Source organism: Haliotis rubra, unplaced genomic scaffold (genome assembly GCF_003918875.1).
Source record: "Haliotis rubra isolate DU_JTF1 unplaced genomic scaffold, ASM391887v1 Scf1, whole genome shotgun sequence".
In the NCBI taxonomy this organism is placed as follows: Eukaryota; Metazoa; Mollusca; class Gastropoda; order Lepetellida; family Haliotidae; genus Haliotis; species Haliotis rubra.
The window spans coordinates 9,890,489-9,914,881 of NW_025764891.1; the positions used below are offsets into that span (position 1 = coordinate 9,890,489).

Below are 24,393 nucleotides of genomic sequence, written 5' to 3' on the forward strand. Positions count from 1 at the left end.
AAAAAATCTAGATTTTCTTACTTTGAAATAACAAGACGGCGTGCGGTAATTTACATGTAATCTCGATCTATCAGCGTTCTGTTTGAAATTGGAACAGGTCTTTGATAGGATGCGCACGCAACCCAGGCTATGTTCTGGTATCGGCGGAACAGCTCTCAGTCTGGTCATGTAAATTGGATAATTCGTGCGACGATTCCAAGTGGAAACTTCAGGCTCCATGTTCGTTTCCACAAAAAGAATTAATGTGAAATCAACAATCCTTTGATGCCGTGAGCCGTATTTAGAACGCGTTGTGTTTGGTTTTCATTGATTTACGTCAAATACCGAAGTTGAAAGATGTATCGTGAAAAAGATGTAGCATACACATTACAGTGCGTATTTTTGTTTGTATATTAAAAATATCGGTTAATTATTTTTCGAAAAACGTCCCATCTCAATGATTTTCACTTACACTCAGATTGTTAAATTACTTATAACTTCGTTAAACTCTGACTCCGCGAGTCGTATGAATGCTTGTCGGATGCAACTTTGCGATCCGACTTTGGACTTCATTCCTCTTATTGCTGTATGACTTAAGTACTGTTTACACCTTTACGTCAGTCTGATCCGACAATATTAATGTCCCCATAATATTTACATTCTGCCTCGACAGTTTGGAATTTGCTATGTAATATTGGTTCCTGTTTGATAATTTGATAATTTTCCATCGTCGTACGACATTATGTAAATTTCTCATGTTCTTTTTCAAGGAATACAATCTTGTTAAGGACCACCCGTGCCTCTCAGTTATTAAACTCATTAAGTTGATCTCTCACAATCGGATGACCCTTTAACCTTTTTTACTTGGTATATTTATGGGAACTCAATTTCTTAATGATATCTGGATGATAAAGACTTCTAGACATATACTCTCCCCAAAAAGAAACGCATATAGGAATTTCAACTGTATTTTTATGTTTATTTTGAAACATCTTGTAGGCTTTATCAATGAAATACATATATAGCGAAATTGCACACTGGGAATGCAAACTTATCCGTCTTTGGCACCAACTCGAGGAAAGTCACATGGAGTGTCACATGGAGACGTGTGGTGGCGCTGAAGTCAATACCGTGTGACCACCGTGGGCATCCAGAACTGCACGGCATCGCCTCGGCATCGAACGAATAAGTCTCAGAATCTCGTGTTGCCCAATCGCAGCCCACTCTGCCTGTAGTGCCTGTGCGAGTTGCTGAAGTGTCTGGGGCTGAGGGTTACGGCGTCGCACCCGTCTGTCCAGGGCATCCCACAGATGTTCGATCGGGTTTAAGTCCGGTGATCTTGAGGGCCAGGGGAGCACATTGATGTTGTGGTTCTGGAGGAAGTTTCTAGTGTGACGTGCTGTGTGGGGCCTGGCATTGTCCTGTTGAAACAACTCCCTCTGGCGATCAATGATTGGAAGGAGGTGTGGGCGTAGGATTTCGTCACAGTACCGCTGAGCTGTCAGGTTGCCCTGGATCATCACCAAATCACTTCTCTTACGGCAGGTGATCGCTCCCCACATCATAACACTGCCCCGGCCGAATCTGTCCACCTGGGGAACGCAAGCGTCGGCGAAACGTTCACGTCGACGTCTGTACACCCGCATTCTTCCATCGCGTCGTTCCGATAGAAATCGTGATTCATCACTGAACCAGATTCTACGCCAATTCGGTAGGTTCCAGGCCTGAACGTTGGTGTACCATTGAACTCGATGTCCACGATGTTGTTGTCGAAGCACAGGGCCAAAATAAGGTCTTCTGGCACGTAAACCAGCCTCTCTCAACCTGTTCCTGACGGTCTGTGCAGAAAGCCTCCTCAATCCGGGTATTTGTCGAGCGGTACTGGTCGCCGTAGCTGTTCGATGACGCAGGTGATGTACCCGGATGTAGCGATCCTGCGCCGCAGTGGTTCCTCGAGGTCGCCCACTACGAGGGGCATCTGCTACCGCATTCTGCCGGCGATATCTCTCTCAGAGCCTTGAAATGGTGCTTTGGTGAACATGCATGCGTCGGGCAACTGCACGTTGAGACTGGCCAGCTTCACGCAAACCAATGGCGATATGACGGTTGGCTTCACTTAGACGTGGCATTTTGCGTTCGTCAACAATATTCCAAATACAGTGAATAATCGACATACAGCGATCAACCTTTTATACCCATCATCTGATCCCCAACTTTCACGTGCATTGCATATGAATTGTGTATTCTGTGACACTACACGCCGAAATTGAAAATCATGCTGTTAAATACGGGTATTTTACGGATGGTGCGTTTTGTTGTGATGCTTCAAAACATAAACACCATAGGACTCATAAACAGAGCAAAACCTTTTATAAAATGAATCACGTTTTAATTCATTGCTACATGAAATTGCTATTTTCATGATGCATTTCTTTTTTGGGAGAGTATATAATAAAATATTTAAAAAAAAAGTTTTAAACTGTCTTTATTACTTTCCGCAGACCCTGCAGCAGTTAAAATATCAGTAATGAAGAAAACACCAAAGTTGATCATTAAAAGACAGAGAGTAATCCCATGACCAGTCTGTGAAAAGAATGTTTTTCCTTTCCTTCATTATTTTGCGATCGATGATTACAGAAACTATTCCCACGCGGTTTCATTAATAGTTCAACCACCGACACTGTTTTGTCAAAAGCGCGCTACGTTTTCATCACATGACGTCAATGTTGGGGCTAGGGGCGAAAAATACTTTTTAAACTTTGCTTTTCAAACTACGTTTCTGTGTTCATATTTCATTCAGCCAAGAGTGAGTGAGTGAGTTTAGTTGTACGCCGCGTTTAGCAATATTAAAGCAATATCGCTGCGGGGGACACCAGAAATGGGCTTCACACGTTGTACTTATGTAGGTAATCGAACCCAGGTCTTCGGCATGACGAGCGAACACTTTAACCACTAGGCTACCCCAACGCCCCAATTCAGCTTTAACCTTTGCTTGACTAAATGTGTGTGAAACAAAGAGCGTGTGACCCCTTGTGTGACGACGTTTGAAGTAAAGAGGGTTTGGTAGGAGCTGTGTGACAACAAACACTAACTGTTTTATGCTGATCTGCATGACAGGCGTGTGGTACAAGAGTGACAGGCGTGTGGTACAAGAGTGACAGGCGTGTGGTACAAGAGTGACAGGCGGATGGTACAAGAGTGACAGGCGGGTGGTACAAGAGTGACAGGCGGGTGGTACAAGAGTGACATGCGGGTGGTACAAGAGTGACAGGCGTGTGGTACAAGAGTAACAGCCTGGTGGTACAAGAGTGACAGGCGGGTGGTACAAGAGTGACAGGCGGGTGGTACAAGAGTGACAGGCGGGTGGCACAAGAGTGACAGGCGTGTGGTACAAGAGTGACAGGAGGGTGGTACAAGAGTGACAGGCGGGTGGTACAAGAGTGACAGCCGGGTGGTACAAGCTTACCCTTATCGCCAATACTAGCTGTCATCACTTTCAGCGGTCCTGTATAATGTTCAGATTTTGTTTCCTATTTACGCTCAATTACAATCTATATGGTTGGATAACTAAACATGTATTTAAGTCCCGGCTGTATAATGTGGGGTATTTGATCTCTGCCACATTTGTGACAACCACAGATCATAATCAGATTTCAAGTTTGATCGTAACCAAAATTTGTTTACTTTTTCAAACAGCAGAGACTTGTACAACATTACCACAAAATGATATAAACGTCACGCCAGTTTCACAATCATGTGCAAGAGAAAGGAAAATAATGAACTTTACGTTGATAAGTATTCTTCCTTGAACTCGAAATATAAATCAAGAATTCCAACTGTGTTGCGCAATATTATCAAGCGCCATGGTCCTTCAGCCAAAAGATATTCCCGTACGACTTGGAGACGTTATTACACAGACGATCAGCGGGATCGTTATCAAGTCGGTTATTCAGGCCTATATGGACACCAGAATACCGTTTAGATGATCTGAACAGACACGGCTGAATGTAAATAGGCCTGATAATCTGTCGTATATCTGGGGTTCTAGCCTCCAGCTTGATGTAACTACCATGCAATCATGGGTTGGCGTGATATGACCAGACAGTATGCGGGACCCCCGACCCTCAACAATCCCACCAAATCTCTCATTTTACCGTGACACTAATCTTCTTACCGCGCGGGTATATCTCATTGACGTCGGCGTGTCTCATTGATCGTATTAACACAATGTCTTGCATGAGGTAACGTATCGGAGACTGCCACGTGGTGTCACGTCATGTAGACACGGTATGTGTCAAAGATGAACGTCTGTCACATAAGCTCCTCGATGCCAGCCATCATGTCATCTTGCTCTGCAGTCATTCGATCCTATTGTTGAACTTTGAAATTATTTCCCACAATTCAATTATGATAACGCTTTCTCTGTGTTATGGTCTTGAAAAAAATCCATATCGTTTGTCTCCGGAGTGTGACCTGATGCCACGTCTTTAGAAACACTTTGACATTTGGAGGTGATGCCTTGGCAACACGTCGACTCGTCAAAGGGTTTGAGCTGAGTTAAAAAAAATACATAAAGCTTACAGTATAATACCCTTGTGGCACAGGCTGTCTTCTGCATAGAGTCTAAATATAAATCTTCTTCGAGCATATCAATATCAGGCAATAAAATCAAACACGATCTGTCTTGTTGCTCAGCGATATACCATTAGGGATTACAGCGGATGGTCATACTTGTGCGAGCATAACGGTCGTTTAAACATGATAAATCTATTTTTCGCTAGAGCAGTTCAGTCCAATATATACCTCCCGGCAACCATAAAATCACATTAATAATAAAATCCATATGCAGCCCATGCAGTATTTAGACTGGACTACACATTGTTTGAAAACACAATGTGAACGTTTGGTTAGCACGAAGCTGAAGTGACCAAAAGGTAACTTTGAACTAAGAACGATAAAGGTCCATTACAATACTTTGTAGTTTCATTCATGGTGTCCCCATGCGGATCATTGGAGCCGACACGGTCCCTTTGTATTTGAAGTCTGGCTGCAATGTGCGTGAAAAGGACGTAAAACGGCCGACAGTCCCTAGTCACACGTGGAAATGTCTATGAAGTAAGTATTGAGAAGACTCGCAGAACATCACATGGATGGATTATGCGTAAACCTTCTCTCGCTGAGGCTAGGAGTCTGTCTCTCTCTGTCTTCCTCGTGTTATCAGTGTCCTGATGCAGTGTGGATATAGCCAGCTTCTGATCGCATTCATATGTCATCCTCGTCACCGTATCGCTGACTGGGTGTTATATTGCTTAATGTATTGCAATACATGACTTCACTCTTGCTCCCTTCATGTGCTGATTTTATATTGCTGTAGTACTAAATTCATTCAATTGTCGTAAACATTCTTGCTCTTGCGGAAGTCTGTCTGTCTGTCTGTCAGGAATTAACATAACGGGTATCAGGGTTTTGAGCCGTCCCAGCCCTAATACACACTGATACTGACAGTGGATGTGAGCATCTGCATCTATACTTTCAAATATCTTTCAACTATCATAATTGCTGTCACTGCAACACGGAGTGAGTGAGTTTAGTTTTACGCCGCACTCAGCAATATTCCAGCTATATGGCGGCGGTTTGTAAATAATCGAGTCTGGACCAGTGATCAATAGCATTAGCATCGATCTGCGCAATTGGGAACCGATGACATGTGTCAACCAAGTCAGCGAGCCTGACCACCCGATCCCGTTAGTCGCATCTTACGACAAGCATGGGTTGCCGAAGATCAATGCTAACCCGGACCTTCACGGGTCCTGCAACCATAAGGATATAGCAACCTCTATATTTATTTCTGTCTAGTATATATAGTTCCCACATATATCAACGTTAATTGTAATTCAAAACCAGAAACAAAACTACATTTGTGCATAAACATATACCCTACATTACTTCTCTTCGAACTTACACTGGACTAGGTGTATCGCTGAACAAACTAGTTCTGTGAATAATCGTAAAACAACGTTAAACGGTGTGTTATCAACATGTATATAGCGTATTTATTTTTCAATATGTTTTCAGAAAAAAGGCGCTTAAAAACAATGTTGCTGAATGAACAACCAGCACATATAGGTTATTTTGTATTTCTGCACAATCTTGGCAGCAAAGGTATTTTTTGTCGCTGAATTGGGCTATGCAAATATATAACGAGGTGTCAATTATATACAATATATAGGGAGATGATTTGGTGCCCACTGAGTAGCGTTCGGAAGTCGGTGGATTCGGATTAACGAGGACCGGATTACCGCGGCCTGACTGTAACTTAATCAATCAACTAACTTCCGCTTTCATTTCAAATCGCATAATATGTGAAAGATTGGTTGGACTCGTTTAAAATCATTCTTTACACCAAACTCTGTCCGTTTAGCATTCATTTGGTTGTAATGACTCAGAAATCTGTTATAAAAATATCTGCGTTCCATTTGTCGATATTCATTACACTTAAAAAAGTGTTTACCTTTCAGTACTTTATTAGTAGGTTTAGTTACATTTTCGTATTCTAACCGTCGAGTTGACAGTTTTCAGACACGCTAAGTTAGTATTCCAATATATCTAATCGTAAAGACAGTTTGCGTGTAATGGCGTCTGTGTGTTGTGTAGAGAGTTGAAATACATCTCATTTGGACGACACAGGCGTTGTTCTATATCCATATGTCACCTCTAAGTCTGTCTTCTAATCTCTCAAAGACAGCATTCAATGTTACCGCAGAGGATACTGCCCGGAAGAAAGGCATTTCACGAATCTGGAGTCTTTGAAGACCTCCATCAGGCTTGTGACACAGTTTGAACCAGCTGTACATCCGTGTTCTGTCTTAATCACTTCATCGACATGACTGCACGGCAAAGTCAAAATGTCCCCTACGGTTTCATGACCATAAGACATTCGTTATCTAAATAAAAAGCCAAAACAAGACGCATTTGCGAAATGCCTACAATCGACATTGCTGTCTCCTGCTCATGAGAATCTTGGGTTTTTTATGAACCATTTAGAGTTCTCTTATAATTTCCGCAGACATGGGCAAGATTGCTGTGCAAAGAATTGTATTTATTTTAAACTTTCGACGACAACACATTCTTTGTTGACGTCATGCATCTTCAGCTACACAAGAGTAAGTATTGACTGATAACACAGAAATAGCTGTCCAAAGACCCATTTGCTGCAGTAAGCCTACAAGAGACATGTCGCCGTTTCATCCGTTTCTGCAAATGCAATATATTACTGTGTAACAAAGTAAAATCTATACAATCAATGCTGTGGCCTGACCTTTGAGGACTGCATACAATAATGATTTCTTTGGTCTATTTTACCCATTTTCCTATCGTACCGGCTTGTCAAAATAATCGAGATCGTCAGCTAATTAAGAGCATCCCCAGAACTTCTACATGTTGACCGGTAATAGAAGAGTATTACAGCGATGACATTCGTGCTATTGTTTAGACAACGAGATTCCACTGGGATTGAATCTAAATTTACCATGCAGCGATGCTCTAGATTGTCACAGGTCAAGGTTAGTTTCGGACTTCAACAACATATTTACATTTTATTCAAACTGTGTCCGTATGTGGGTAGAAAAGGATATGATTGCATTTTTCATTTTGTCATAACTGACTTTCCATTTAATTGCCATCACTACTTAGCCTTTTTCGTCAAATGGAATCTGCTTCGGTAGATGATGCAGACTGGTTATGCTGTAGACGAAATAAAAAACCGGGTTCCAAAGAAAACAAACTGAAAAAGAAAGATACATAATGCATAGAATTCTGCTTGAAATTCCGTTCCTCAGGGCAATAAATGACAAAACGTCAAAAGTCAATGTAGAAAATCCTGACATATACACAAAACATAAAACAACGATAGAGAAAATTCAAAATCCAAGTCTTTATTTCTTGGAGGCAAAGAATTGATTTGGATATAATGGAAAAGAAATTCCGAAAAAAGATTTTTGTGTGTGTGTTTTTAAAAAAAATATATAACATAGAACACAATTTTGAAAACTGATAAAAACGCTTTTACAGATAGCTAAATGCAGCCAATTACTGGCATTGACGAGGAAAGACCAAGCATTCCAGGGATTGGTTTGGGGAACAGCTGTGGCCTACTCCCGGCAACTACAGCCTTGAGAGTCCAGTGACAGACGATTACAATGATAATGTGCATCACAAAATAGGTCTCCATTGTTGTGTTTCAATTATGACACCTGTTTGTGTCGGAAAAAATAAAGCAGTCAAAATCTACTATGGCACCATGGTGTGATAGTATTAGAAACTTTTATTGGAAACTGTTCATCTGTGTCCATACACCATTTACAATGACCCACCTGTTTCAATTCTCCTTTGGATACAGGGGGTGGTCCCAGCAAAGAAAGATGACTTGGCTAATGGTAAGATCATTCGACCAGTATCCTTGTCTGAATACAAAGTACAAAATATGTACAGGGTGTCATTACACGACACTTACAATGATATTATCTATATGGAGAAAGGATTACGGACGGGTTGTAAGTGTTGCCAACATCAATTGTTGGTTGCAAAATGACCCTTGAAGAGACCAAAGGCGTACCACTGTAACCTCTCAATGTATTGGCTACACAACAGAAAAGCTTCTTCAGAAAAGCTCCTGCATCTAACGAGTGAGTTTTGAGGTTACTGATATGTATTCACCTCCCGGAACAATTGCTTCTTTTACTCAAATCCAAGGGATAATCAACACATTTTCAAATTCCAGTTTCTCCATTTTTCATCGCTTTTAAATGACATTCCTTTGGACTTGACAAATGCAACATTCTTCATCTGATAGATTGACGAGGCAGGGTCAGTCAGTTTAATAGGGAGAGGAATTTTGGACCATCTCGTGAAAGGTCATGCCTCCACCTACTTTTGATGCAGGTTAGAGACAAACTCGAAAATGCCCACATGAAGGATAAACCTCAGGCAGAATACAAATGTAAACTTAGAACGTCTGGAGTTCAGAGCTGTATGCTGGCAACAACGCAAAAGCCAACAATCTTATTCTGTAGCCGTCCTTTCTTTCTGTTGGTGACTGGACGAGACTAAGAAATGCAGTGTACTGACACATTCCCGCTCACCCTGGCCGACAATAGACCCCACCACCTTCGCTCTTTCCCCAATCACATACATTTATCAATTACAATGGGGAATGGCGGGCTCGTGGTTTGATTAACGTGGAGGCTCTTCGTGTCAGGTTTTAAAGCAGGTCAAGACTCACGATGAAAACAAGACATTCTGTGGGTTTCTTAAACGGGCCAAGGAAATAGGACATAATCTTAATGTCAGTGTTGATTTTGTTAATGATTCCTTACTGCGAAAGGTACAGAAAACAGGGTGTCGACCAAACAAAGTGCCATATCAAATCAGCACAGACTTCGTTTTTCAAAGGAAGGTTCTCTGAACGACAGTTGCAGTCTGTTGAACATCAACCCTGACTTTGCCCTTCTTGATAACTCTAATGATATTGAATCTATCTAATTGAATTCTCTGTCACTTTTGACGGTAATGTGACTGACAAGATTCAGGAAAAACATGACAAATGTGTGAACCTTGCTGACTAACTGTCACACTTACATCCCAAGTATCAAGTTTTCCGATTCCCCAATGTACTCGGTGCCTCAGGTTTGGCACCTCCCAGTGCGTTGACTGATAGAAACACAGTCCTTTTGACACTCTGGGTAATGCAGAAAGCTGAGTTTGGGTCTAGTCTCCGAGACGTTCTTGGTTTGTTCGACGAGGCAGCACTTCCTTGGGGAAATCCCATTCACTGTCCGGCATACATATAAAGGGGGCAAGGTCCATGAGCTGATGATGAGCCAAACCAGCCTGTGCACGGATCACCCCAACCCTCTTTGCTGCTGTCTGTTATTTTAACCAGTAGAATAATGCAAAAAAAATGGCACAGTGACCAGGGTTGCTGCCGGAACAACAGCCCTTCAATGTAGATACTACTACTACTACTACTACTACTATCGTTACGGCTGCTACTTCTACTGCTGCTGCTACTACTGCTACTACCACTACTATTGTTGCGGTTGCTACTACTACAGCTGCTGCTGCTACTTCTACTACTGCTTCTATTACCACTGCTGCTGCTTCTACTGCTACTGCTGCTACTTCTACTACTGCTTCTACTACCACTGCTGTAGCTACTACCACAAGTGTTGCGGCTGCTGCTTCTACTGCTACTACTGCTACAACTACTGCTACTGCTTTTTCTACTGGGGAGAAGTCCCGTTCACTGTCTGAGGAGCGGACAATGGCTGTGAGCTGATAATGAGCCTCTGTGAAAGAATTTAAAACTATTGTAGCAATTCGAGATACTTACGAGTTGAAATCTCAAGAGAAATGACATTGTAATAGCACTAAATGTAGTGTCCTGAAATTTATATTAAGTATCCTGAATGTCAGCATGCCAAAGGAGGACAAAAACATAGCCCTGATGAGATTCCGTATAAATTGCCTCGTAAAATCGTTATTTTTCTGAACATAAATTTTAGTGTATAATTGGCGTCAGTGCTTATTTGGAAGCGACAAGACATCCCATATTAAGCGATTGAGTAAAGCTGATTGCAGACTTAGCCAAGAACGGGTTCTCGTTTGACAAAGCGATCTTAACGCTACGACAATCACATGTCCTATACTTTAACATAGAGTTACGTCAGTAACATATCTTTGCATAATCTGTGTGCAAACAAGTACTACCTCAGTAACATGTTTAAGCAACCACAACATATTTTCCCCTGGTGAAGTCATACAATGATCTCGATTTAGAAATTTCCCCTGTGCATAAGATTCTGATTTGTGTTCTGAGAGGTGTAGCCAAGTGGATACAGCGTTCGCTCGACGCGCCTAACGTTTGAGTTTGATTGTTCACATGGGTGCGATATATGAAACCGATGTCTCCTAGCATCAATTTTGCTGGAGGATTGCTTAACTACTCATTTTTTAGTGGAATGCAATTTAAATTATACAAAGTAAAATATTGTTATTTTGATGTGATAAGTATACCACCCTGAACAATCTCGCCCAAACGCTCCTGCTCGAAACGGACACAAATATGTCCCCCTCGACGTAAATCGATCCCTATCCAGATGCTATCTATTTGGGATTAATGAGATTTGATTATCTTCAGATACGGAGACTTAATCAGCGGTACTCCTCAGGTGGTGTTTTTACTCAGCGCAATAAAAACAGTGCACGTGCACTTAAGCATCAGTTTCATGGCCTGACCGTACCATCAACACATTCTAAGCAAACACGGTTTACCATACCATAACATTCTACTGAGAGCCACGCTATGGCTCTAGGCTGTTTTTTCTATAAACATCCAGACGTCCGTGATAGCCTTGTTGACAGGTATAAAACGTTACAAATCACTTAAATGATGTTTTCTATGATGGACAATAAACAGATCTACTTCTCGGAGCGGTTTTTGCTTCAAGACAGACGTTCCTGTCGTTGCTGCACTGACTTATTACTCGCATTGTATTACCACTTGATCAAAGAGCTTTTGCTGGTAATATCTGCTGGCATTTAATGGTAATATCGGCATGTACATTGTTCTTGCAGTCTCGCGATATTTCGCGTAACGATACATTTAACAAGGAAAGTAGTCTCGTCTGTCTTGAGAGAGAATATTTACTTTCTCTCCGATTAGCGAAAGTATGAAAGTTGTTATCTGTCTGATTGAAGAAGTGTTTGGTGTATGCAGGAGTATGGAGAACGTCATGTTGTATGTCTGCTGAAATGATTTAGGTGTGATGTGAGGTTTCGCTTGCGAGATTAAGGTACTTCTATCACAACGTGTGTGTGCATCTGCGTGTGTGTAAATGTGTTAGTTCGTGTGTGTGTTTGTGTGTGTGTGTGAGTGAAAGTGTATGTGTAGAGACCATATCGGCATATAGTATCTGGTGTGTGTGTGTCAGGATGAGCGTGTTAGTGTGTGCGTGTTAGAGTGTGTGAGTGTTAATGTGTAGTGTGTGTGTGTAAGGGTTAGAGTGAGCGTGTTAGTGTGTGCGTGTTAGGGTGAGCGTGTTAGTGTGTGCGTGTTAGAGTGTGTGAGTGTTAATGTGTAGTGTGTGTGTGTAAGGGTTAGAGTGAGCGTGTTAGTGTGTGCGTGTTAGTGTGTGCGTGTTAGGGTGAGCGTGTTAGGGTGAGCGTGTTAGTGAGTGTGTGCGTGTTAGGGTGAGCGTGTTAGGGTGTGCGTGTTAGGGTGTGTGAGTGTTAATGAGTGTTGTGAGTGAGTGTGTGTAAGGGTGAGCGTGTTAGGGTGTGCGTGTTAGGGTGTGTGAGTGTTAATGTGTAGTGTGTGTAAGGGTGTGCGTGTTAGGGTGTGTGAGTGTTAATGTGTAGTGTGTGTGTGGTTTTATAGCGTAAACTCACTCAGATACCATGCCTCAGTTCAACATGGAAACGCCCATCAGACATAGTAGCCACTGAATTATTCCGTCAAAGCAGAGGTGAAAAGGGAGCCCGAAGTCATCTATTCCAAAGTACACTCTTCCAAGCAGCCTAAAACGGTCATCAACGAATCTTAATCTTTTTTTTAAAACCCCCAATTTAATCAATAATGCTTCTAGCAGATAAGTCTGAGGATTATTAGTTTTGGACTTACGCCCGTCCTTCTTTGACAGTTTGTTTATATTTCGCCATTTACGTCAACAGGATACACAAAAGATAAAATATCGCATAATATATACAAACTCTTATTGATAACAATAGCAAAACCTTAGCAAATTATGTACTGAGTTTAGTTCGCTGGTTCTCTGGACAGGTTGTGTTTCGGTTAAACAACAACATGTTTACCCACAAAGCAACAAGCATGTCCAGGGAGTAACAAACTAAAACGTAGTCCCGCACGTCTAAGGGACGCAACTCTGCGTCATACGTATCCTTGAAAAATGACAACAAATCAAACCATTATATCGACATTTTGTTTACATATTTGTCAAGAGGCTGAACTTAATGCCGCAGACTGTACCGTTAGGTAAATACTCGCATATCACAATTCCGTTTCGAAATAATTTTACATACTCAGGAAAAGAACATCTTAAGATAGTGTACACAACATGACTTATTGAGTAAACATGAAAAAACAATACATTTACCACATCATATGGTAAAAACAAAACTTGACAGATATATATCTTTGGAAGACATTCGTCTAATTTTAGTCCAACCTTACATAAGTGCAAGTTCAAGGGTATAGGGAAATTCTGAATTATAAACTTCCAAATGCACGTTTAATAAATACACATGCAAACAATATCTTTAATAGAGGAATATTAGAATGAGTCCGCAGGTATGGTTTTACTCCAAAATTCCAGCAATATCACAGAAAATTCAAGAAATGGACTTCAAGCACTGTACTTATGTGGGGAATCGAACCGGGGTCTTCATCGGGAGGAGCGAACGCTTTAACCACTAGGCTACCGCACCGCCCCAGATGAATATCCGAAAGCTTTTTTGGATCAATTCTAACCCGAATCTTCACGGGTCTTCAAGTCACGAGATTACATGTGAAGCAGTCAGAATATAATAATTCAACCACATTTCCACAGAACTTCTCCATTCGGTTATTGCCCATACTGCGTTATCATCTCCAAGAGAAGAAAACACGTAAACATGAAGGCCAACATCCGTCTTGAACCCGACAAAGAGAAAACATGCCAATAAAAAACACTAATTAGAACAGCAAGATTGGTCCAAAACTACTACCGCCGTTAAAGCACATTCAAAGACGTCCTTCTTGACAGCGCCAAAACTCCTTACAGCGATAAAACCACGTGAAGGGTTCACGCTCACCCACCAGATGTTGGTAATCGTACTCAATTCAGCGCTCTTCAGCGTCAGCAAAGCAAATGATGACCGATTGGAGAATTCCCTACGGCAACATGTTCAAATTGTAAGACAGCTTGCGTAAAATGTTTTGAAATCTCCGTGATTACACGCCTTCAACGCTATTACGCGATGCCATACCGCTGCTCCGAACATCGCCTTTCTTGGCATAATGGGAAGCATGATTGTCAGAAAAGACCAATGTTCGCTCATCACTGCACGCCTTTCCTACATTGTAACGAACCATTAATCTTTGGAGTCTAATACGCGCTGTTTTGGCTTTGGATCTATTGATGTTACTTTGTCAAATGATTGTCAAAGGGGTGGTTGCATTTGTGAAAGAAAAATGTTTGCCTTCAACATTTATTTGATCAAAATCAATAATGGACGTCGTGATCTCCTTATTGTGTGGGGATTATGACGTCATGGTACCAGTAGATGGCGCATGGAAGGAAAACAACAGCTTTCAGATCACTCTGATGTTTCTCGATGTTGTTTTCATCTCCATCTTGTACAAGAAAACATAGTTTGAGCCCCGAGAAAAATATGTATCAATACGTATACACTACTATGTAATATATGATCTGGGACAAAGGAATAGCCCAGTGGTTAAACATCACGCCTATGGTACTATGGTCACTGTGTATACTATGGTACTACCCTACACTGACACTACGATAGATGGAAATATTAGTGTAGCAGACGCACGTATACCTATGGCGCCAGAGCTTGTTCCACGCTTCCAACACATCTCCATAACGCTTCAAGCACTCAAAACTCTTCTGAAAACATTTCAATTCAAACGAGCACATGACTTTCTCTCTAACTGGACGTTTTAAAATGGCTAACTTTACTGTCGACATAACACTTTTCGAAACCCAGGAGTATGGTTGTACCGCTAAACATGATTGGAACGGGTTTGGAGACAAGGAGACTCTTGATCAGATTAGCATCTTCTTTGAGAGGCATTTAGAAGTTGGCGCAGTAAGGAAGGATAACAATATATGGATGAACAACTTCTGTTTTCATCCTAGCATAAGAAATAGCCATTCTATGGACACTTCTGTTAGTAGTGACAAAAATGTATTGTTAAGTTTAGCAAAGATAAGAAATACTTCAAATTATGATTAGCTTTTCAGCATATGAGCTGAAATATTGTTTGATAAGGTTGTATAATACTCTATTGTAATTTTACAAGAGTCTCTTAGATTTATCATGTGACAACACTAATAAGGTACCTGCAATGTACGACCAGCATCAACACACTTGTTACACATTACTGCAATATGGGCCATGGCCTTGAATACATGAATAAAACTGTCTGTCTGTCGGAACAACTTCATTATTTCTGTGAGAGCTTCCAGATTAGCATCGGGAAACCATTGTGTCATTATTTCTTGTTCTTGCCTACACTTGGAACGTCCAGGACACTTTCCGACACTGCCGGACCCGTGAAGATCCGGGGTAGAATAGGTCTTAAGCAACCCATGCTTGCCACACAAGGCGACTATGCTTGTCGTAAGAGGCGGCTAATGGGATCGGGTGGTCAGGCTCGCTGACTTGGTTGACACATGTCATCGGTTCCCAATTGCGCAGATCGATGCTCATGCTGTTGATCACTGGATTGTCTTGTCCAAACTCGATTAATTACAGACCGCCACCATATAGCTGGAATATTGCTGAGTGCGGCACTAAATTCACTCACTCACTCACGATTCGTCGACAACCTACTGTGGAGACATTTGAGGATATGCCACTTTTAAAGACATCGTCTAACAAAGGCTAACAACGACTCACAAAGGCTAACAATAACCAATAACCGCAATCACGTGTTGGTAAGATCCCTGCCAGAATTACGTCTATATTGCGACAAAAACTCTTTTTCACATATCAAAAAGTCTCAGTGTGTGTCAGTCTAAGATCGACCTCTCCATCAACATCCCAATTTATCCCGAAATAGCTAAACTACACAGTGATTGTTGATTTACAATGTTGCTAACATGTCTGCACAATAAATGCCTGTGATTACGCGACTGGAGGACTGACTCCCCTTGCCTACATCTACAGTCGACAGTGAGTGACGAGGAAATTACCTCGTTCAGTCTTCAGAACACTTCGCACGCAATTTCCCCTATTTTGAAATACATGACATCTATATGCGCGGCCTTTCGTTCGTTATCATGACATTGGCCCTTGGAGAATTAAATGGTCCCAATTTGGCCGCGCCGAGACAAGAGTAGGAGCTACACCCGACTATTAGTCGCAGACTGGACAGAACAGGACATGGCTTGGAACCCACCAGCCACAGATATTGCCCAGGGGTGAGCAAGTAGCTTTAAAAACATCTAATGACACAGTCCGTGTGCATGATAGGTTGGAAATCGTCAGTCTGTAATTACCATATAGATGTCTGCAAAGGGCATAAGGTGCTGGAAGAAATACAGACCAAACATGCCTACAGTCAGAGCTGTGTACAGATGCTTCTCCTTTGCGCCCCGGTTGGAAGGTTGTGCAATGTAGATTAATGGCATTCAAAAGAGGAAAGCGAGATTGATATATACGAGCAATTGCGGGAGACCCTGGATGAATATATGCACTGCAAGATCTGTTGTCATCGTGGAACCTACGATACACTCTAAGAATGGTGAAAACAGATGTAATCACAGTTAATATTTTAATGTTTATCATTATCAAGAATAAAAACTTGATATTGAAATGTCATTTGGATTTTATTCATGGATTGTCTACAGTGCTCAGATGAGGTATTTTGATGTTTTATATACATTATCAATGAAATGATTTTGTCATTTGTTTAACGTACCTTCTGAATTTTAAAGTTTAAGTTCAAGAACTCGATCTTCATTTACTGCAACCAGTAGCCCAGGAATGACACACATTTATCAAAGAGAATATTCAACATCAAACATTTTTGGTGCCATTATATTGAGTGAGTGATATTTTACTTTCGTCCACTCATACATGCAAATTGAAACCCAAACTGTACAATACGTTTCCCTTGCTTATGTTACATTTGCCTATGGTCATCGCCATTATCTAATCACTACGGCCACACGAGACCAATCTAAAGGTCGCCTGACCAAAGGACAGTGGTGCTTGTTATACATCAAATACATATTTCAATCATCCTTTCAACAAATATCAAGCACCAGAACATGATTGAATCTCCGACCTTAACCAAATCATATTTCAAGCTTCGTCCTCGCAGGATCGGTGTCCGTCCTTACGAGTCCTTGATCCAAGGTCGTCTCTTTGAAACTGGGCAAGGTCATGACGACCCTAGGGACAAGCAGCCTCAGAGTGAGACAGACAAGAAGCGCGTAGCAAGCCGTCCGTGGATACTTCAAACCAGCAGACCGAGTAATTTGATTCCAGCATCCTATAGCTCCAATGATGTTGAGTATACGTTATTGAAGCCGAGGCAGGTGATACAACCAACATCAGCATCTGGGAGGATATTGAACGTCAGCGGCAGACTGCATTGTAACACAACCTAAGGCGACACGTATTGATGAAACTCTGCTGGACTCATATAGCTCCGCTCTACACTAACGACTTATAATTACAGTTAGAGCAAGGCATAAAGATAGGGATTCCTCTTCATTAATTCTTCACTGCAAAGGGTAATGGTGTTCCATAATACAATTTTTTCCTTACTCTAAATTTAGATTGAGCTGCCGAAAATTTGCTTTAAATTCAATATTGCTCAGAACGACCACGAAATTATCGATTTCATCTCTGGTTTGTTTGCAACCTGTTTAGTTGTACGTATGTCCTGGCGGATATTTATAGATGTACTGTATTCTTGGAAACTAGTTACATCATTCTTTATTTTCAACAGCACTGTTGCTGAGTTTCCCTTTTTGTGAGTTAACTTTTATTTACTGCCAAGTTTTGTAAAAATGTATTTTTAACTGCACAGTCATCAAACTGATGACTTAAGAACAAAAGACAAGTTATGTTGTGACGTAAATGCACTGTTTAAACGCATTCGTTACAAAGCAATCGTTTTTAGAGCTCCTATAAAAACACTTTGCTTCTGAAGGAAAGAATCGGAACAACACAGGCAATTTATTTTATGGACGTATCCAATTAAATTTAAAGCTCTCAAGTGTATATATATTTTCGGATAAATAATTCATGACGGTTGGTAATTAAGTCATTTATCAATAAATATTCGAGTTGGTCTGTATTGAATATAGTAGCCAATATATTGTAGTCACTCCTTGCCTTAAACCTTTGGCCTCAAAGGCTTCAAAACATTTGAACACATTACATCCCGAGGCTTTCAATTTATTTTTTGGCCCCAGAGGAATATATTAGATTGAAAACAGATTTTATCGACAAGCGGCCATTGTGATTAGAATGCCTAATACCACCTCTTCGGGGTTTTAGTCCGCTAATGGCTTAGAACCGCTCGACGAACAGTGCCATTCACAGCCCGAACTTTGTTAGAGATGGTACAAATGGAATACACGAATCCAAGGATATCGCTAATAGCAAAACGCCAATGCGGAATCAGATAGTTTTTGTTGACATTCAAACTGCATCCTATGTTGAGGATTTGGTGACTGCCAGACAGTAGGGCAACGGAGGGTGTTTGACAATACTCGGGAGTTTTTTTTATCTTGTAATTGAAATCTTTGAAATTCCGCATTTCACGATAAAGGTGTATTAAGGCGGATTATTGAGTTGGAATGGACTTTCTTAGCCGAAAGGTTACGTTAATGTGTATGCATTGTGGTGGTGCAGGTGTGTGGCTTAGGAGGGCTGGTTTGAGAAACGGATTGACTCTGAAAATAGAATGTCGTTTGAGATGCTTGAAAGCAGCAGGTATGTTCAACGTGGGGTGAATGTTTATGTGTAGTGAAATCTCAGTGGAGCTGAATGATATATGCAGTGAGATCTTTAATCATCAAGTGATTCGGAGCCCTAAGTGTTTTTAATGTTTCGTTTCGATGACCGTGGTGTCTGAGAAACAATTCAAAGGTTATGACAACAGATGATGTTCAATATAAATACCATCAGTTATTGTTCTCTATATCTCTGCCATTTGGTAAATGAGAAGACGTTACCGACGTTGGATTTCCGCAAATAAGAGTTTACCGTTTCAATTTCAAAAGAGATTTTTTCAACAGTTACTCCATTTCATTATGAGACCCCTTCCGTATCGCCTTTCCCATCTCAATCAACCGTCAACTGTTTGGCCCTGTTCACTGAAATATTCCTTCAGTTGGTATTTTTTTCATTTAATGGAACAAGCAAATCTAAATCTAAAACATGGTTGAACTATATAGAACAAACTTTATGGATAACAACTTCTTTTTATTCGTGAGTGCGACGTTTCGATACAGATTCTTGTACCGTTGTCATTATGCTTGACAACGGTACAAGAATCTGTATCGAAACGTCGCACTCACGAATAAAAAGAAGTTGTTATCCATAAAGTTTGTTCTATATTGTACTTCCCAACTTCTAAAATGCCACTCAAACAAGTTATGGTTGAACTAACCTTGCTATTTCTTTGTAGAACATCTATGAAGCTCTCTCAAATTGTGATTACTTGTGTATGAACAATTCCCAGTCCGAGCTTGGCACCCGTGAAGATCCAGGTTAGAATGTGTCTTCGGGAACGCATGCTTATCGTAAGAGGCGACTAACGGGATCGGGTGGTCAGGCTCGCTGACTTGGTTGACACATGTAATTGTATCCCAGATGCGTAGATCGATGTTCATGCTGTTGATGACTGGATTGCCTGGTCCAGACTCGATTATTTACAGACCGACGCCGTATAGCTGTAACATTGCTGTGTGTGGCGTAAAACAACGAATAGATCTAGCTTGCAATTGGCAGTTGACGTATCCTCATCCACCCAGGCTCATCCCTTTGGCAGGAGAAAAAACAGAACAATCGAAACATGGCTCGACGAACAGAGCCATAAAAATTCTCCTCGAACCGTGTATCGGTAACTTACTATAAGGTGTCATAGGTGTCCAATGTGTCATACTCTAACGTTATTGTGACACGTTCATCTACTCTCCAGTGGATGACTTTGTTTGAAGCCATTGTATCCTCTCATCGAGCACTGGACACTGAAGTTGCTGTGCTTGAGTGTAGGTCAATTCAGAAGAAAGAAAAAAGGAATAAAGGGTAATCTAATGTCACTTCCATCATTCTTCCGATATAGCGCAAGTGTCTGAAGCGTGTATAACGTATATCGGTTGTCAATCAAGCATGTAAATGAAACACGAAACATATTATGAATGAGCCATTGTATGTAAGCATAACGGCAGGCCTCCAGAAAGGGTTCTGTATACAGGATTGACAGGGGGATCAATACCAACATGAATAGGGGCTGTCGCGAGCGGTAGTCTGTGGTGTGATAGATATGTGAGGTAATTGGAATATGAGCAGTTAGTGAGTTGGGTTCAACGCGGTTTGAACACTATTTCAGTTAAAGCAACCCTGTAAAGATCCGGGTTAGAATTGGTCTTCAGGAACCCATGCTTGTTGTAAGAGGCGACTAACGTGATCGGGTGGTCAGGCTCGCTGACTTGGTTGACACATGTCATCGTATCCCAATTGTGGAGATCGATGCTCATGCTGTTGATCACTGGATTGCCTGGACCAGACTCGATCATTTACAGAGCGCCGCCATATAGCTGGAATACCACTGGATGCGGTGTTAGATAACATACCACCCAGTTCCAGCAAGGAGTGTATGTATGTATGTATGTATGTATGTATGTATGTATGTTTGTATGTATGTATGTATGTATGTATGTATGTATGTATGTATGTATGTATGTATGTATGTATGTATGTATGTATGTATGTATGTATGTATGTATGTATGTATGTATGTACGTACGTACGTACGTGTGTGTTGTATGTATGTACGTGCTTGTGTATTTGTGTGCTTGTGTGTGTTTGTGTTATGTGTATTTGTGTGTGTGTGTCTGCATGTCCAATTCGGACTAATGCTTGTTTCAGAAACCATGTCGTAGTATATCATGAATACCAACTCCGACACAATACACTGAACAAGACACCATGCAGTCAGATGGCTCTGCGCTATTCATGATGATAAATGAATAATTATAACACATACAGCGGAACAAAACAAGTGTCAGATAGTCAAAGAATTATACTTGGAAGCAAAAGAAACTGTACCCAAAATGATTCTATAACATGTTCGATTTTCAACTGAAAATATATCTTACATTTTCTCTTTGAAATATAATTTGATTTACAACTTTTATAATGTAAAAATATACATTTGCATAATACAAACAGGCCGGTATCGTAGACACACTTTATTTGAAAATCAATAAATGCGCATTTATCGGAACAAATTTACATTTAAAACATGGGTCGTGTGATTATGGATTCATTTTTTACCCCTGTCTTTATTGCGCCAATACATTTTTCACAAAAATACTCAGCTATTTGAAGAACCGCTGGAGGCAACAGTGATGGGTAAACAATGAAAATTATATATTATCCAGACAGTCCTTTCAATTTGTAATTTCCCATAAAACAAACCCAGTGTACTGGTTTTGACTGAAACAAAGCAGAACTTACATGATAACCAATTTCATGAAAAAGGAGATTATTGTTACAGATATTTTCATTGAACAATCTGAATCTTGTGATTCCCTCGTCATCTCACTGCTAACATCCAGACTCGACTACTGCAACTCACTCCTAGTGGGCGCCACTAGTGTTCAGCTATCGAAGTTGCAACGAGTGCAAAATGCAGCTGCTAGAATCGTAACCCGGACCAAACCATCTGAACATATCACTCCAGTTCTTAAGCAGATCCACTGGCTACCCATCCAGCACAGAATAATCTTCAAACCTCTCTGCTTTGTTTTCAAGGGTCTAACTGGCCAAGTGCCGCACTACATTACTGAACTGATTCAGCCCTACATCCCCGCGAGAACATCACGATCCAAATCCAAGTCACTGCTCGTGATCCCTCCAGTGAGAACGTCCAGCTACGGGAAAAGAACCTTCAAGTATGCTGCCGCAAAGACATGGAACGAACTGCCTGAATGTTTGAAAAACTGTTCAGATATACATGACTTCAGACAAAGTCTCAAATCTCATCTCTTCAGAATGTCGTATCCAGATGACTAGTTTCATCTCAAGTGACTATGTTTTTAATTCTGTGCGCTTTGAGCATTTAATGTGAATGGAAATAGCTCGGTACAAATGGACTATAATAATAATAATAATAATAATAATAATAATTCCATCCAGATCCTAAAGCTAAATGTTCCCGTCAATTTTCGGGTAGAGCTGGTCTCCAGTAAATCATGCTTACTACAACACAGACAGTATGTCCGGCAACGGTCAAACCTAATTTGGTAAGGTCATCGTAACTGGAATGTGGCTAAGAGTTAAAAGAAACAAGCAAACCAAAAATAATTATACTTGATTGACACATTATAACATAACTTCTTTGAGAGGCATTTAGAAGTTGGAGCAGTAAGGAAGGATAACAATATATGGATGAACAACTTCTTCAACAACATCACTTGCTTGGTAACGGTGTTAGAACCGACATCGAAACGTCACTCTCATTGTTATAAAGAAGTTGTTCATCCATACATTGTTATTCTTTCTTACGTTGTAACACAACTGCAAGTTTACTAATTTCATGAAACTGAGGTACCACCGATATCTCAGAAATACATCTCAGTTATTCACTAATATTTTTTAGTCAGACCGTCAGTTTCAAGACTAAGTGACTGTATAACGTAAGGAAAATAGCATCCTCGACGTTCCATGAATAGGACCTGTAGTGCTACCAAGTACATACAACTTGGTGATATATTGAGCTGAGCTTCTGACATGTTCTTCAAGTCAGGCCGGATACTTAGAGGACGTCTTTCTTAGTCCGACAAGATGGGCGGGAGAAGTGACGTCAAAGAGTCCAAGTATAGCTAAAAAATCCATACATTCTGATCAGTGAGTCATGTCATGCCATTACTTGGATAGAGATCGGTTCTATTAGTGGATCATTCGTTCACGGACTAAATCGACATTATTGTTACATTAAAAAACATCAATGATGTATATGTATTCGTGTCAGTTTCTGTGTGACAAGGCATTAACGTAGGCAAACAAAATGGCAAACACAAATGGCAAAGTGTGGAAGCTTAAGTTGACAAATTCATCTAACGTTGAGTGAGTGAATGAGTATGGTTTTACGCCGTTTTACCAACATTCCAGCAATATCACGACGGGTACTCCAGAAATAGGCTTCACATGTAGTGCCCATGTGGGGGTTGAATCCAGGCCTACTGAGCGAACGAGCCTACGAGCGAACGCTTGGACTACTAGGCTACCCCATCGCCCCTCATATCACTATAGATGTTGGAAGAGGTAAAGTCATTAAATTCTACCGGGTACCCATGTACTGCTGAGGCAGTGATACTGAGTTCTACGGGTGATCGGAAGTGTCAGTCTCTTTATTAGATTAACTAAATTTAGAATTGCACCACGCATATGTACGCTTATCCCGTGGGCAGGATCTCACAGTCATTACCTGAAACATGCATAGACGCACACACACGCTTACGCTCACGCACATTCTTTCGAGCGAAAGCACACACGCTGAGAGACACGCACTGTCACATGTGCACATTCATGAACGTTTGCAGGAACACACATTAACGAAGTGATACATACAAACACGAACATGCACACGCACACGCATTCTTATTGCACACACTGATTGACGCGGGCTCTCACATGCACATAATAAACATCTCACACACGCAATCAACTTCTCTCACACAATCAACCTCACACACACATCATCTGTCACACAGTTCCGCACACACACACTCGGGCACGCATTATTAAACAGGTTCAAACACTCAAGTGCGGAGACCCATGTAACACGTGCACTCACATTCAGGTTCGCACGGACACGTTCAAATGAGTTAGATCCTTCCTGTTATCGTCCTTTGATGTTTGTTTGTTTGGAATGAACAATACACGCCTAATAAAAACGCCGTGTATTCGATTGACGAGGAAGCCGACGAAGCCCTACTGCTGGGTTCAACGGTTCCATGATTGCATCAAAAGATTCAGCGCAAGAAAGCAACAGAACCAATATGAAATTGCTGCATTTAAAAATTCTATTGATTTCATGCCATCTACATCTTTTTCAGCTGACAAGAAATAATTAAATTATTCTTTTTGATCACGCGGCAGTCACTCCAGATTCCATCGAATGATCATGTGTTAGAAACTGATAGCATTCCCACGCCTTTTTAATTACAGAAAGCCAGGAAGGTTTCACAATATGTTTTTCAGATGGCATTTCGCGATAAGAAGGTCAGTTATTAATTATTGGGCTGGTAGTTCACTCATGTTTCCGCGTGTCTCTCCATCCATTGAGTCATTTATTCAAGGACATGTATATTTGACTAGACATCAACCTTTCTTTTAGTAGTTACGTACAGTCGATCATCAGCC

The 24,393-nt window shown here is 41.0% G+C and overlaps 1 long non-coding RNA gene across 1 annotated transcript; it reads right to left on the reverse strand.

Annotated features, from left to right (window-relative positions):
• Nucleotides 1-6,638: 6,638 nt before the first annotated feature.
• LOC124285848 lies at nt 6,639-15,205 on the reverse strand. The gene is made up of 3 exons (XR_006900896.1): nt 14,997-15,205; nt 14,590-14,595; nt 6,639-6,648 (listed from the first exon to the last, which is right to left on the reverse strand). It is a non-coding gene; the product is annotated as an uncharacterized LOC124285848 (long non-coding RNA).
• Between the last annotated feature and the right edge of the window lie 9,188 nt (nt 15,206-24,393).